Source organism: Tupaia chinensis, unplaced genomic scaffold (assembly GCF_000334495.1).
Source record: "Tupaia chinensis unplaced genomic scaffold, TupChi_1.0 Scaffold139218_1, whole genome shotgun sequence".
NCBI lineage: Eukaryota > Metazoa > Chordata > Mammalia > Scandentia > Tupaiidae > Tupaia > Tupaia belangeri.
This window is the reverse complement of record NW_006199107.1, coordinates 1,027,587-1,043,557: the sequence shown is the minus strand read 5'-3', so window position 1 is coordinate 1,043,557 and position 15,971 is coordinate 1,027,587. Positions and strand designations below refer to the sequence as shown.

Sequence of the window (15,971 nt, the reverse complement as noted above, 5' to 3'; positions counted from 1 at the left end):
TTTGTAAAAGGACTCCATTTATCCTGTCCATAAAGACAAAGATATTAACTAGGAAGTGGATTCTCCATTCTATTGTTATTTTTCTGACATAAAAAATGGAAAATTCTTCACAAAGGGCAAGGTAAATGGATCTAGGAGTTTCCATCCCCTGTTTGCTTAATCATAACAGTCTCTAGATTAAGGAGAAAGACCTAGGTGCAGTGGTTGGGGTGAAGAAGACCTATCCTACTCATACTTGAGCTGGGATCACACTCCAGTGTCACTAAAAATGAAAAGAGTGTAACGAGATCCAAACCCATCCAGTCCATGTGCTTTGCTTGGTCAAGGTTGCAACTCCTTATGCAACCACCAGGGGGTCAGACGCAGGGACTGTGTTCTGTGAACCCTTGTAATAGTCACAGCCTTGGACCTTCTTGCCTGGCAGTCTCCAGTCTAATAGTAATTACAGGAAGAATTTGAAAACAGCATGGCTTAGTGCCCATAGACATGTGCGCACTGTCCCTACCTACCAGGAAAGTAGCCTGCTCCTGTGGTGAAGGGCCTGGAGCTTCCTCATGCAGACCAATGAAGATTGCTTGGCTTTCTGCCACACCTTATGGGGAAGATTATATAGAATGGCCTTAGTCCAGGAATCTCCTGTTACAGCAAAATGAATGTTTTGCTAAATAGAAAAAGCACTGGGCTTCATTTATTGTACTTTGCTATAAGCATCCTCCATCCAGGCCTTAGTAGTAGCATGGAATATGTTTAAGGAACCATGTGAGGATGGTATCACCATGCTCCTCCTCAGTGACCCTAAGGAAACCAGTGGGTCCAAGCTCAGTAGGGTGTCTGGATGGAGAACAAACTAGGAGGAGAAACCTAATCTCCAGCTGTTCGAAGTCATTGCGATTTTGCCATTAAGATGTGTGAGTCTTCTGCATTCCAACCTGTTGTTTAAATTGATTATGCTTTTCGCCAAATATATTTGGATTGTAGTTTGTCCTGATTTGAGCCTACACTTAGAAGAAAATTGTTTTTAGGAAAGATTCACAGAAATCTGTCCATTTGGAGATTGCTTGAGAGAAGACAGGAAAGAGGTTTATTTTAAGCTGTTAAAATTTTGGATGTTCTTCTTGCATTCAAGAGGAATTTTTTTTTTTTTTTTTACTTTCAAATGTCATTCTTACCATAGATTAATTTAAAATCCTAATTTCTTTAAGGTAAAATATTCAGTTCCTATTTAGAACTAACAGATTTGGGGCATTTAAAAATAGTGCCCTTGACTTGTTCGTCTCTTTAACTTCAGAAACATTCCACCAGTGTGTGGTGTTCCAAGCTTTCACAAGTGCCTGAATTTTTATAGCACCTTTTTATTTGTCATGTGTTTAGCAAAATTATTCTTAGTTATGCCTTAATGCCCATTTCCTGTCAGTCAGCATGATTCTTCCCAATTTACAGATGAGAAAACTGAGAAAATTGGCACCCACATAGATGAATGACTTGCTCCTGGTTAACTCATTTGGGTACTGAGAGGTGTTTATGGATTTACTCTCACTATGAGCAGCCAGAATTTTCTGTTCCAAGCCCCAAAATGAAATTCCTGGCTCTTAAACAGGCATCTTGAAAATGTGCAACTACTCTTACTGGCGACTGGGTTATAAAACACAATGGATAAAGCATCCCTGTAAAAGCATGTGAACTGGTAAAGGTGGGTAAGCCACCATGTTTTGGGGCGTGAAGGGCACAGGCCATGTTTTAGAGCAAAGATGACAAGTTGGACCCCTTAAATTCTCAGTTGGTTATTTCACGTGCTGAGCTACTTCAAATTTGACAAAAGGTCTCAGAAATATTCAAAACAAGAAAGAATATAGTCGAGATAGGGTTTCCTTTTGCGAGATGATAAGGTTAATATCGCTGCTGAGAGGTGTGCTGCTTTGCGGTGCACTCACTAGCACAGTTCCCTTCCCGCAATATTCTGCCATTACCTCCTCGCTTGTCACCTCTTCACCATTTCTAAAAATTGCACGGTAAACAAATTCAGACAATGATAATGGAGGCATTAAGATGAGTTTCGGAATGCAAAGGGTACAAAAATCCTAGGTGGTTGACAAAGAAGTTACCACTGAACAGGCTGAGTGTGAGCTGAGCCAAGCTCTCCCTTGAAATGCTTAAACAAGACTAAACCAAGTCAGTAGAGCAGACGAAGCTCTCCATCTGAAAAACCTTTCCTGACAACTATCAAGCTGTACACACCACCGCCGTGTACATGTGATAGACACGACCAGAACTTCTCCTTGCATATTTCTTCCATCTTGTTTCCCACCACAGAAGCCTCCCATGGAAAAGATAAGTGACCCTCCTTCCGTTGGTGGTCCTCCCTACATGCCCCCAACTCTGACTTCTTTCTTTTGTTGGAAGCTGATCTCCGTGGTTGCCTACCTTCCTGGCCTAATCAGACTGTCTCATTTTTTGTGCCTTTGCCAAGATGCACTTACGCATTAACAGTTTTTATTTATTTTTAATGTAACCTTGACACAAAACCAAACTGTTGTGTGGGTGGGTTTAACTTTAGCTCAGTAGGTAGCATGATTCTGCTGGGGCTGAGCACTGCTGAGGAGACTGCTGGGCCCTTCATTTCTCTCTTGCCATCCACCTTCCCTGGCCCTCCCCCTCCCAACCATTTGCTTCACCCATCCAAGTCCCCGTGATTACAATTTTTAGTACCCTTGGCTCATTTTGGACTTTTAAGCATTTTTTTTTTTTCTTTTTAGAGAACAAAACAAAGAGGATTTTTTATGGCAAACTCCATTAATGCCACATTAAGGCTGACATTTTAATTACCCCAAAGTCAGGAAATGCAAAGTTCAGGTTCCCACAGCAACAGAAACTGTCCCCTTGAGTGGCGGCATCACAGCAGATTCTTTCATTCCCTGATTACACAACACCGGGCGTGGGGACATTGTTTTTGTCCACGTATGTGGAAGGGAGCATAGCTTTTATCCTTTGTCGCTTCCCTGTAACTACAGTTGAGGATATGGGTGTTTAGCTTCCCTCCCCAAACCAGCTCTATGTATTATCCTGGAACGGAAGACGATTACAGCTCTACATGTGCACACGGACAGAATTAAAGTTGCTGTGGGAACATTAACTCTGATTTCCGGACTTCCGTGCCAGTCACATTTAAACCATAATGTTGTAATTTTTGGCATGTAATAAATGTGCATTTCATGTACACAGACAGAAAGAAGCATAAAATGTATTTTAAAGAGCAATTAATTACTAACTTTGTGATTAAAAAACATTTGGTGCATGTTCCTTCCCATTTAGCATCAGCTGCTGGCCTTAGCCAGGCCTAATAGATGACATACTGTGTCTCATCCTGCATCTCAGATGTACTTACTGTATGTTCCTGTTCTTCTGGATAATTAATTCCCTCAGTGAGGCTGTAGGGGGGAAACAAAATGGAAGGAATATGCAAGCATGTAAATAGGGGAAGGGATATTTTGAAGGAAATGATTCATTTCTGCAAATAAACCTCTTAGTTCCTGATAAAGAGCCAGAAATCTGCTAAGTGGGTGTAGACAAAGGTTTCTGGCCACCTTAGAGCATCTGGTCCGGGGCCATAAGAACAACTTGAAAGCAGATTTCCCCACGAATTCCAGTCATGCCCACTGCAGGAGTGATTTTACTCCGTAATAACTTTTTAGGCTTACGGCTTAAAAAGTTATTTTATTCTGTAACAACTTTTCAGTTTACATTCAAACCGGAAAGGAAAAGTTGTAGGGGACTCGGTAAGTCCCGGGCTTTGCCAAAGAACCCTGGACTTACAGAGCAGCGTTTTTCTTTCTTTACCATTTGAACATGGTTGACCCGTTTGTGTTAGAGAAGGAAGTGTTTCCTCCCAAAAAAAATACTGAACAGGTTTGTAAGTAGAAAGATTGGTAGTGATGCTGTACCATAAGACAGTATTTAAAAATGCAAATGCTCCAGTGTATATTTGAGACTAGATGGGGTAAAAATCTCACTGAAAGGGTGTGTAAGTTAAATGCTCACTTCAGGCCTGAAGGGGAACATGCTCAGTGAAGAACCTTTTGCTATTTGTTCTTTCTCTCCCCTGTCATGTATTCCTTTTCGTTCAGTTCGGTTGCATATGGTATTTAACCTTTAAGAAAGAAACTTCAGTCTTGCAGGGCTCTGATTTGCTTTTACTCGGGCTGTCTCTATGTGTGAATGTATGTCTGTCTGAGTGAAAACTGCTCAAGCAAGTTTGAAGTTCTCTTTGGCAAATTTGACTGCGTGTTCAGAAAGTTTCCAATCGGAAAGCTGATTCAGTATAAAACCTTCCAAAAACTTCCTGAGGCACCTGTTCACATGAAAAGATTGGATTTTTGTTGGAGGTGCTCAGAAGGCAGTGTTTATAACTGAAGATCTCTGTTTGGTGTGCCAAAAAATGAAAAACATTTTGGCCCCAAAAAACCTCCATAAATGTTCAAAATGTATAATCAAACAAAAGCTTCATTTGGATTCAAATGCATGTATCTCAGCAGATGTGTCTAAACTAACTGGAATCCCACAGGAGCAGCTGAACTGGATTTTGGTATGTCTTGATAACTGAAAGAGTTATTCTTAGACTTTGGAAGGACAAAAATGGTCCATCTGTGAAGAACCGTAATAGAGACATGGCAAAAAACAGCATCCTCTGAAAGAGTTTATTTATGGAATTTAGGACAAGTTGGACAATCCTGAAAACATTTTGGGGTCACACTAATTTGCAGAAGAAATATAGCCAAGATGGGATGGAATAACAACCACGGTTTTTGTCCTATGAGCTTGCTATTAATTTTCTAATAAATCCCATATCAGTTAAGCAGTAAACAGAGCATCTTTGGTATAAGTGCTCTCTTTGCCTCCAAAGTGACCTGCATTCCTCTTTATTCTGCACCCTCTAAGGAATTACATAGTATTTATCTTTTCATTGCTAACAGTTTCAACTCTTTTTCTGATATTTTTACTAACCAAGTAAACTTCTTACCTTTTAAGCGTGAATTTCATTTCTTTAAAGACAGGCGTTGCCTTTTCGAAAAGTTACCTTTCTGCCTATGAGTTCATTGATGTATAATTTCTTTGGAATTATTTTTATAACCTCATATTCCCTCTTACTTAGAGATTGTAGTGTTTAGTCCAGTATTTATACATTAGAAATCTAGTTCCACCCTATATAAAACAATCTCTCTTAAAAAAAATAAAAGAAGAAGAAGTCTAGTTCATTTTATTTGTTCTGATTTCCCAGAGTCTCTGCTTAGTATAATGGGAACACACTTACTGTTTTAAACCATGTTTTTTTGAAGTTTTGTGTTTTAATCTATCTCTTTTCATGAAATTTGCCCTCTTTTTATAAAACTTGCTCTCTCCCTACAATGCTAATTTAACTGGATGTCTTCCATGGGCAATTAATGCAGTAATTTCTGGTAGTCACTTCTTTCCCCCCCTCCATTCTTTTGTTAGCCTCTATGAGTTTAAACACTGTGTTTTGGAAAAAGGCAATTTTAGCGTTCTGATCAATTACCTCATTCATTCATGCATTCGCTCAGTCATTAATTTACTCATTGATCAAACATTATGAAACCCCTGCTTCTGCACGTCCTCAGCTAGGATTGGGGAAGACAGAAACAAGAGAGCACCCTGTCCACTTTAGGAGCTCGCCATGTTCCTAAGGATTAAACACTTATTTAACCCATGAAGGAGTAAATACAAACACAGTATGGAAGTGTTTCACCATGCACAGAGTGCTGTGACACACCTGAGGAAGGAGCCTGTGGTCGTGGGAAGCTCCCCAGAAAGGCTGATAGTAAACTGGATCGTGAAGGCGTAGGCATGTGTAAAGTGGAAGAGGGAGTGAGTGGCATTCCAGGCAGAAGAAGCAAAGCCACAAAGGCAGAACACAGTGCGTCCAGAAAACAGAGCAGCTCGGTTACGAGACTGAGACCTCACGCTTTGCCTCATTTTACTCACAGGATGGTTTGTATTAGGTAACCCTGGCTGTCACTTCAATCCAGCAAGCCTGAATTGTATGTCCCTCTTAGAGGTGTTTGCTTGGCAAGTGTATAATAAAGCACAATCCCACTTAGTTTCTAGGAGGCGAAAGTACTCTTCTTTCCAGGCAGTCAGGAGAAGTAGGAAAGTATCCTGAGGGACCCACTGATGGTGTATTGGTTGACAAGTCTCCAGATAACGTTTCTCACTGAGAAAGAGTCATTCAGGTAGCATCCAGTCAGCACCCACCTTGTGGGTGCCAAGCCTCCCCACACTCTAGCAGTCTGTCTTCTTACAGAATCCTCCTCATCTCTCAGCAAGCCCGGTCTCCTCGCCTGTTGCCTCAGGTGACGCCAGGCCATTTTGCTTTCCTAGACGTTGTGTGAATGGGCTCATGATTGTTCACAAATGACTGTTGGGACTGACGGTGGATTTTCAGAGATCTGTTCATCTTGCATATCATCTCTTGCTGGAGTAAATCTTTAATTCTTATCTGCAGCTGCTAGTGACAGTTTCATATGTGCTTCCTCTACCCGTGGCAGATTTTATAATACAAAATTAGTGTGTCTCCCTATCTGTCCAGACTTCTCACATCCTGAAAAACAAATGAAAAAAACACATGCATTACTGCCCTCGGAAGTGGATCATTTAGGATCACCTTAGAGCAGGCCCGAGGAGTCTTTAAGGACATCTTTGCTTTAAGGAAATTCTAGGTTACATCTTTTCTTTTTCTTATGAATTATTTATTTAATTTTTATATATTCATTCATTTATTTTAATGTGACCAGAGAGAGACAGAGAGAGAGCGAGAAAGTGAGAAAGCAAACCACCAGGTCTGGGACTCAAACCATGGTGGACCATGTGGGAGTGTCCAGCACCTTAACCACTACACCACCTGCTGGTCCCAGATCATATCCTTTCACCATTCACCTCATAGTAGGTATGCAGCCAGACCATTTATTACTCCATTAGTGGAATAAGCACTTTTTGCTTTCTTTTTTCCTCCTCTTTTTGCCTCTTCATCCTTTGGTCTCTCAAAAGAATGTGTGCCATGGGTTTTTTTTTTTTCTTTCACTTTGCTGTAGTGTGCATGCACTCACTGGAGAGAGACAGAGAAAGAGAAAGTGAGAAAGCACTCCCCAGACAGGATAACCGTGCCACAAGCCCTTCTCTTCCACTGTTCTCTCAGAACTCTGGCACGCATACACACTCACCCCGCATGTCCCTCACGCTGCTGGGTCTGGGACTTGAGCCATGCCATGGGCCATGTGAGATCCAGCCACCCCAACCACCACACAACCGGCTGACCCCCCATTATCCTTTTTGTCAGCACTAGAAGAGATCAAAGGTTATCCTTATCAAACCCATTATTGTACAGTGAGGAAACTGAGGCCCAAGGAGGGCAAGTGTCATACTAAAAGGTTCTCACCTAAGTAAGTGACAGAGCCCAAAGCAGGACCGTGCTCTCCCTCCCACTGTGCGTGCTACCTGTGACTCTGTCTGCTTCTGGGAGAGCTTGTGTCTTCTGAATGAGAACGGGTCAGGCCTTTCCCCCACCCATTTACCGGAGGCTTTTAATGTGAAGGACCACCAATTAGGTATTGTACAGAGTCCGGTCTTGTAAATGCAGCCCTGTGCTCGGAGTCTCAGAGTCTCATAAAGTGACCAGATAGGTTCCATTCACAAACAACTGCCCTGCAGGGTGGTTAAAGCTACATCCTCACACACCCAGGAGCTCCAGGGAACCCACTCACTCCCTTGGCAAGTGAATGTGCAGAGTACGTCCTCAGTGAATGAGCACTACAGTGAGTGCTGTGGAGGACAGAGGGACAGTCAGGCCCATCACCAAGAATCTTAAAGCGTAGTACGAGGACCTGGCGCAGTAGCACACATTGGTTGATCCTGCTACTCAGCAGAGGTCACATGGGAGGCCCCAGCTCAAGTCTAGTTCACCCCAAAAGCCAAGTTCAGTGGTGTGTGTCTGCCGTTCAGCTATGCTGGATGCCGAGGCAGGACTGAGAGTTCCCAGCCAGTGGACAGCGTAGGCAGACCCTGTTAGAAAGAACTGGGCTTCGTGGCACACGCCTGTAGTCCTAGGAGACACGGCAGGAGAAAAGCAGTTCAGCGAGGCCCTGTCTAAAATCAAGACAAAGCCAAACAAAATCAGAATATGTCTTCAAGCCATCATCCTCTTCGAATTTAGAATGTCTGTAAAATATATTATAACCTTAGGTAACAGTAACGTCTAGCTAAGTTTATCAAAGAAGGCTCTATTTTAGCTCTTTTGAAAGATGACTAGAATTGCACTGGATGTAAGGCAGAAGGTATGAGGAATTTGCACTCTAGTATAGAGCTGTGGAGGGGTTTTAAGGAGGGGCTGCCATGATCAAGACTACTTTAAGAAGAATTTTTTTGTTTATTTATTTCTTCAATGAATGAGAAAGAGAGTCTTGGTGTCGTAATCCGCCTCTAGTCTCAGCCAGCCCCAGATCATGGTAACGCACATGCCTGAGCGCTCAGGGGGGCCTCCAGATACCATCCTACAACGTTCCCATGTGTGTCAGTCTCACAGAGAGTCGTGTTTACCAGGTGTGCACCATCTGGGCCTAGCTGTGGGCAGGCCTTAGCGAGGAGTTTAGTTGAGAATACATAGATTTAGGAGGAGGTAACTGAAGGGAAGAGAGATCCAGGGAAGCATCATCGTTCACATTATTGGTAACCTGAAGGAGGCTGGTGATAGAAAGCATGGGAGGAACCAGGTTCAACAGCTTTCAGGGTGAAGGAGCTAAGTGTTAGGTAAGAGGAGAAAAATTAGCAAAGATAACTCCAAGAGGAAAAATCATGTTGAGAGGAACAGAATAGAATTCCATTTTGTACAGTGCTGAGTTTGAGATACCAGGGGTGTTCCCAGTGTAGACAACTAACACTGCATTACAAATCGGGCACTGGAGTACAACAGGAATACTTGAAACTAAGGCTAGCAAACACTTTGGCCAAGAGGCCATACTTCAAGCTACAAATGTGAAAGTAAATTTCAAAGTCTTTGTTGGGAGGAAAAAGGAAAATAGAACCTTGGGAGATATTTGCGTGGGTGATAAGAAAACAAAGGATTGTTAAAGGAGGAAAAACAAAGGGATTCTGAGAGAGGGAAAAAAAAATCAGGACAGTCAAAGAGAACATCAGGGGAGTGAAGGGTAAGGAAGTGAAGGGAGTGAAGACACCACGCAGGGAGAGAACTGAGCAGAGATCACCTTGGGTCTGGATGGGTAGCTTCCTGGTGAGCATGAGGAAAGAAGATTTAGAGCAAACAGAGGATGGATGGGAAAGCAACAATTACAATGATGAACTACTTTTTTAAAGAAGTTTAGTGGTTTAAAAATAATGAGTGGGTAACTTAAAAGTGGAGTAATTAATATTTTTATGATACAGAAACCCCAAGTCCACTTATAGACTGGGAATTAAAAGCCAGCGTGGTGGGAGGCTGAATTTAAGTAGGAAAGATGAGAGGGAATTCGCACTCCCATCTCACAGGCCAGTGGCAATGGTAGACATATGTAGAAGACATTTGCAGGCATGCCAGAGCCCCCTGAATTAGTACTCACATTATACACACGGTGGTACTTCCTCCTCTTCTTCCCAACATTGCTTTCCCTTCCTTTAAGCTAATAACTGTTTCGCATGAATTGTTACATGTCTTCTAAAATAAATTGACGAACATTCACTCAGTCCTTTACCATCTACCCTCAGTCATCTCTGAACATTAAGAAGACAGGTATCAAATATGTTGAGCATTTGTTTTCTTTCTTTCATTTTTTTTTTCCTTTTCGATTTTTGCCATAGGGTATGTGCGCTCTCCAAAGAGAGACTGAGTGGAGACAGTGAGAGGGAAGGTGAGAATCACCCCCCAAAGGGATGGCCACACTTGCGATCTCTTCTCCTTGATTCTTTTCCCAGGAGTTTGGGCGCACACACACATGTGCTTGGCATGATTTTTCAAGCCGCCAGGTCTAGGACTTGAACTGTAGTCAGCCATGTGGAAGTCCAGCACCTTAATCACTATCTACCTGCTGGCCCTTTGGTTTGTTTCTCAATTAATGGTAGAGAGCACTTGTGTATACACAGGAGGGATGGGTGAGGAGCCTTGGGGTATACAAGGGAGGAAAGAGAAAGAGAGAAGTGCTGGGTCTTTTCATGCCATAATATCCACAGTCCCCCAGCTCATCAGTATCTTGGGCACACTGTACACCTTCTGCACGTTTTTAGGCCAACCCAAAAATCCAAACCCATGGTCAGCCATGTGGCTTCCAGCATTGTATTTCAGTTTGCTACAGATTACACCAACAGGTTGGACTGAGTTTTCGAACAATTTTTTTTTTTCTTTTTTCTTTTTGGAGAGGTTTTTGCTATAGGGCGCGTGCGCTCGCCAGACAGACAGAGACAGAGAGATAGAAAGCGAGAAATCCCCCCCCCCCCAGGGGGGATGGCCACACTGCAATCCCTTCTCCGCCATTCTCCTGGGATCCTGGGCACACACGCACACGCGCCCGGCGTGAGTTTAAGCCACGGGGTCCGGGACTCGAACCGTGGTCCACTACGTGGGAGTCCAACAACATAGCCATTACGCTAACTGCCGGTCCCAGTTTTTAAACAATTTTTGAGCAAGTTATCTCAAAGTTAAAGAGATTCCAAAGGCCTCTGCTAGCTGGACACACAGTATCTGTTATTACTTCTACTTCAAGGTGGTTATCTACAACTAACTAAATCAGCTCTGCTGTTAAATTACTCATAAACCTAAATAAGGAAATTATTTGCTCACTTCTGGAAATGGTATAAACAACTATTTGGAAGAATGTTGAACTTGAGTCTCTATTTCACAAGGCAAAATGAATTCATAGTTGTCAAAACTGACCTTGAGAAGTTTTTCCTTTCCTCTCCAGTTCTAAAACAAGTTTCCTCCTACTTGTTTATCCTCAGTAGTTTTAGGTTAGTTCATATTATCAGTTTTATACCAAGATTGTATGCAATATTAAACTAGGGTATACGGAATTTCAGAATTTTTATCAAAGTTTGGTGAGCACATAATTTTAAGATGCAGTAAGAAAATGAACTTTGTTGGTTTGGTGGTTGTTGTAGCTACTTCCCTTTCCAAATAATCACATATTGCCTCTGGCTCTGTTTTGTTTTGTTTTTAGAGAGATTTTTTGCTATAGGGCACTTGTGCTGGCTGGAGAGACAGACAGAAAGCTAGAAATCACCTCCCACTTCTCCTCCATTCTCCCCTCAGGATTTTGGGCGCGCATGCACACATGCCCGACGTGAGTTTCAAGCTGCCAAGTCTCGGGCTCAAAGCACAGTTGGCCTGGCGGGAGTCCAGCAACATAACCATTATCCCTTCTGCTGTCCCCATCTTATATCTTAACTAGGAATTTGTATAAAGGAGATCATAGGAGAAAGGTGCATATAAATTTGGACTATAAAGCATAACTCAATGTCTCATATAAAAGACAAACATAAATTCTGAATTTAAGCCCTTGGAAGTTCATGTCTAGGTTAGAAGATGCCTGGCCTATGCTCAAGGAACTACTATAGGTCTTTGCATGTAGGCCTGGGAGTTTTTTCAATATTGAGAAAACACCCAGAAATCTAGCCTACTCCATTTTATTTTAACCTAAAGGTCTAGAGAGGTGACTGGATCCCAGGCCTCCTGAAGTGGCTTGCACAGCCTTGGTTAACGGGCTAAGCTGAGCTCCCAAGCCCCGGGCCATGACACAGGTAGAGGTTTTACACAGACCACAGGCTCCACGACAAGGCCTCCCTCTCCAAACCTCTGAGCCCCTGAGAAGATATGCACAACATGTTCAAAGGTTTAGACTTCCTGTTACACTAGGATCAGAGAACTAAAAAAAGGAAAGAGCCACTTTTTCTAGGATATATCTTTTTTTTTCTTTTAGTTTAGTTTTTTGCTTTAGGGTGCATGCACTCACCAAAGAGAAACAGAGAGGGAAGGTGAGATAACACCTCCCAGGAGGGATGATCACACCACAATCCCTTCCCCTCTGTTCTCCTCTCAGGATTTTGGGCATGCACACACATGCTTTTGGTGTGATTCTCTCTCAAGCTGCCGGGTTTGGGACTCAAACCAATTAGCCAGGTTGTGGGAGTCCAGCTGCCTTAACTGCCATGCCACCTGCTGGCCCATCTCCAGGATGTATCTTAACCAGGATCCACAACCTCAAGCCTGGCTGCCTGAGAGTGAAGCAAAAAGCAAAGAGCAAAGGTCCAATGTGAACATCCAGATGTAGGTGAAATTTGCCTTCTCAGGATCCCTCCACGTCCCAGCAAGGCAGGGAAGGATAACAGGCTTCTAAAGCTAATTTTTGAACATGTCAATAGTGAAATAAAAATTGAACCATACCTATGTTGTTCAGAAAGTGTTTTCTCACCCCCACGCTCTAGTTATTTGCTCTCTTTAACATGAACTTCAGCCTATAAATGCATTTACATGCCTTTAATTAACCTCCCCATGCTTTCATTTCCTCGTATGCATAATGAGACCACTATCTCATAGGGTTATTTTAAGGATTAAATGGAATGTTATATGTAAAGCCCCTTAAATAATACCAGATAAGTAGCCAGCACTCAGAATGTGAGTATCCCCTACAGTTTAAGTGTTTAAAATTGTTAAGTAAATGTAAACTAAAATTGATGCAGCATACATGTGGCAGGTGCCCGAGCCTTGCTCTTGAGCATGACTGAACTGCTTAGGAGAGTATGTATAGAGGAACAATGACCCTCTTCACTTCCGGGAAAGGCTGCTGCCCGTCTTCTCGTCCCTTCTTAGATTCAGGCCTAGTTACTAGGACGCCTCTCCATTATACGTTGGCCCCCTTGTACCCCCATTCATCTTGTTTGTTTGTAAAAATGAAAAAAGACTACTATTTAGTAAGTATTCACTCTATCAAATACATTACTTTATGTCATTCTTAGAAAACACCTATTTGGGGACCAGCAGTTAGCGTAATGGCTATGTCGCTGGACTCCCACGTAGTCAATCACGGTTCGCATCCTGGACCGGTGGCTTAAAACTCACGCCAGGCGCGTGTGCATGCATGCCCAAGATCCCGAGAGGAGAATGGAGGAGAAGGGATTGCGGCTTGGCCATCCCCCCTGGGGGGTGATTTCTCGCTTTCTGTCTCTCTGTCTCTCTCTCTCTCTCTGTCTGGTAAGCGCACGTGCCCTATAGCAAAAAATCTCTCAAAAAAAAAAAAACCTATTTTATAGATAACTAAAGGCTCAGAGACATTAAAAATCATTTTGAATGTTTTCCTCTTAGTATATGGATGATTTAGAGCATTATTAATATTGTAATAATATATCATAGTATTAACCTATTAATAAGTTCCTTCTTGTCCTCAAGTACCTTCTAATTAAGAAGATATTTTCAAATGATAGGGAATGGATTCATGTGCTATCTTACCTCAGACTATGTTGTAGAATTTACACATGCCCTTAGGTAAACCCTTAGGTATTCCTTCACTGTAGCCACCTTCTAGCCCAAATACCAGAAGAATGCAAAAACATCAGTTCCTTAGAGTGCCGTTTCCAAAAAGAAACGATTACCGGTAAAGAAAGGCATCTTTTATCTTTTTGAAAGGCAATCTACCTGAAATCATTCGGAATAGAGGTAAAGTTAGAAGAGTGAGTGTGTTTCACTGCCGAGGAGGATTACTCTTAATCACCCAGCTCACTCACCTTCTTCTACTCTGAACCAGTTTGTAACATTTGAAAAAAAAAAATATGATCTTGGGAAATTCAGTAAGTCTTGTTGGCTTATTCTAGCCCATGGTGCCCACATAATTTCTGGTAATATGTGGAGGTAATTTCAGACAGCTGCTTCTCTTAACGCCTGAATTCCAGAGACACACAGGTGTGGAACTTCGTCTATGGGGCTCCTGGTTTCAAATTGAAAGCCAAACTAGATTGTGCATGAGTCTGTATAAATCGCAAGTCAGAGCTTTAAAATAATAACTTACTGAGTCATGATTTCTGCATCTCATATGCAGCATTCCTTAAATCACATGTTGAGGGCTAATCAGCAGAATCCAAAGACGCAAATTAGATGGTACAATATTTACAGAGAAAATATATGTGTCGTTTGAAAAGTAACGATCCTCAGGGTTACAGTCTCATCCCCCTCCCCCACCATCAGAAAAAAAAAAAAGAAAAATGGTAGCAGTTGCAATCTGAACTATAAACATTGTAGCCAAGAAAAGAATGACTATCACAGCAAAAGAAGAGAGAGATTTAAGACAGAACTTCTTGGTTAGAGGAGTCTGAACCTTCAAAAGATGTGTTTGAGAAAGATTCTGAAGAAATACAAGGTAAGAAGATTTACGACTGTTTACCCGGTTACAATCTAGCAGTTACATTACCAGATGCTTATTTGGGCCAGACAGAAGAATTTGCGAGGGCAAAAATCCTGTCTATTTTGTCCACCTCTGAATCCCTAACACCTACGAAAAGGCTTAGCCGTATAGATGCTTACCAAATGTTCATCCAGTGAGCGAATAAATGCGGTGGAGAAAATAGAGCAACTTAAAGGTATAATGCATTTGTGTGAATTTTGTCCACCTGGTAGAGTGCAGGTCCTGCTTTCCTACCTGAATTTTTTTTTCCCCATTCAGCGGACATATACCAAATATAGTACACCATAGTTGGATACCCTCTGGTTTTCATGCTGGGGAAACAGAATAGCTTTCTGTTGGATGTAGGCTGCTACATGTTTTGATTCTAATAGCAATATGGCAGGGTTAAGGTCAACTTTGTAGTATAATCTGGTGCCTGTTTTTGATAGATATCATGGAAATAGACACTTATTTTCAAGATGCTCAAACAGATGATTAGGCGAAAGCTCCAGCAAACCTTGAAGCAACAAAAAGAAAAGGTTTTCCCACTTCCGCCTCCCATTACTGTAACATCCTGCACATTTTTCTGCAACCCTGCACCCTCGTCCTTTTTCCAGGTGTAATCTTTGTCTAGGGAATACAGCGTGTGACTATCAGTCTAGCAAGGAGACAGTTCTTGAGAAGTCTACCCCCCACACACAGCACTCCCAAGTTCTTCTCATGGGAATGGCATGATTTGATCAGCAGCAGGCAGAGCTGGCCCAGGGAAACGAGGAGCTTGGCATAGAATCTTAGTGCCCTCCTGCTGGAAGGGCCCTCAAGAGAGTGGCTTCCCACCCACCCTCTCTCCACTGGCTGGACAGTAGAGGAATATGTAGGAAAACAAATTCCTGGCTGAATGAATAGAGGATTAAATGAATGAGAGATGAGTTCACTCTTCCAGAAGTCCCCGCCATCCCACTTGAATAGAAAGGCTAACTTTGAAGCCACTCTGTTCTCCATGGCATGAGTTTGTATATACTCAGCTTTGGAATATGGTTGCCATCTGCTGCCAGTGCAGAGGACGAAGGAAGTATTGGGCTGGGTGGGAGGAGGCAGGGATGGAAGAAAAGACACACTTCAGTTGAGCTAATGATCTCCTTTGTGTTGGAGTCTAGGTTTCAGAACATTAGTCCGGTACTTCAGGAACAAAACCCTGGTGTGTCTTAGACCACACCAGGCACCAGCACATCAGATAAGACCTGTGCTGTGCGGTGTGCAGCCACTGAGCCTCAAGATGTTCTAGAAGTGAAATTAAAGGAGCAAACCGACAAAAGAGAAAAGAGGAAAGGCTTAGGGTAGAATACAATCAGGCTCTGAAGAAATGTCTTCGGGGTTATAGCAGTTCAAAACTGAACCTAATTAAAGAGTGAAAAATACTAGCACTCTCAGGACTTTAAGGTCTGTAGAAGAAATGTGACCCTTCTCCATACACTCTGAGTAGCTTCCAGTCCTTCAGTGTACTCTCAGGTAAAAGGAGCTGGCTATTCTGCATTGTTGCGGATTTACCCA

General features: G+C 42.5%; 1 protein-coding gene across 18 annotated transcripts in view; it reads left to right on the top strand.

The window, feature by feature from the left end:
• The window catches only part of ZBTB20 (zinc finger and BTB domain containing 20), an 885,897-nt gene that overhangs the window by 845,070 nt on the left and 24,856 nt on the right, over window positions 1-15,971 (top strand). The window lies entirely within an intron of this gene.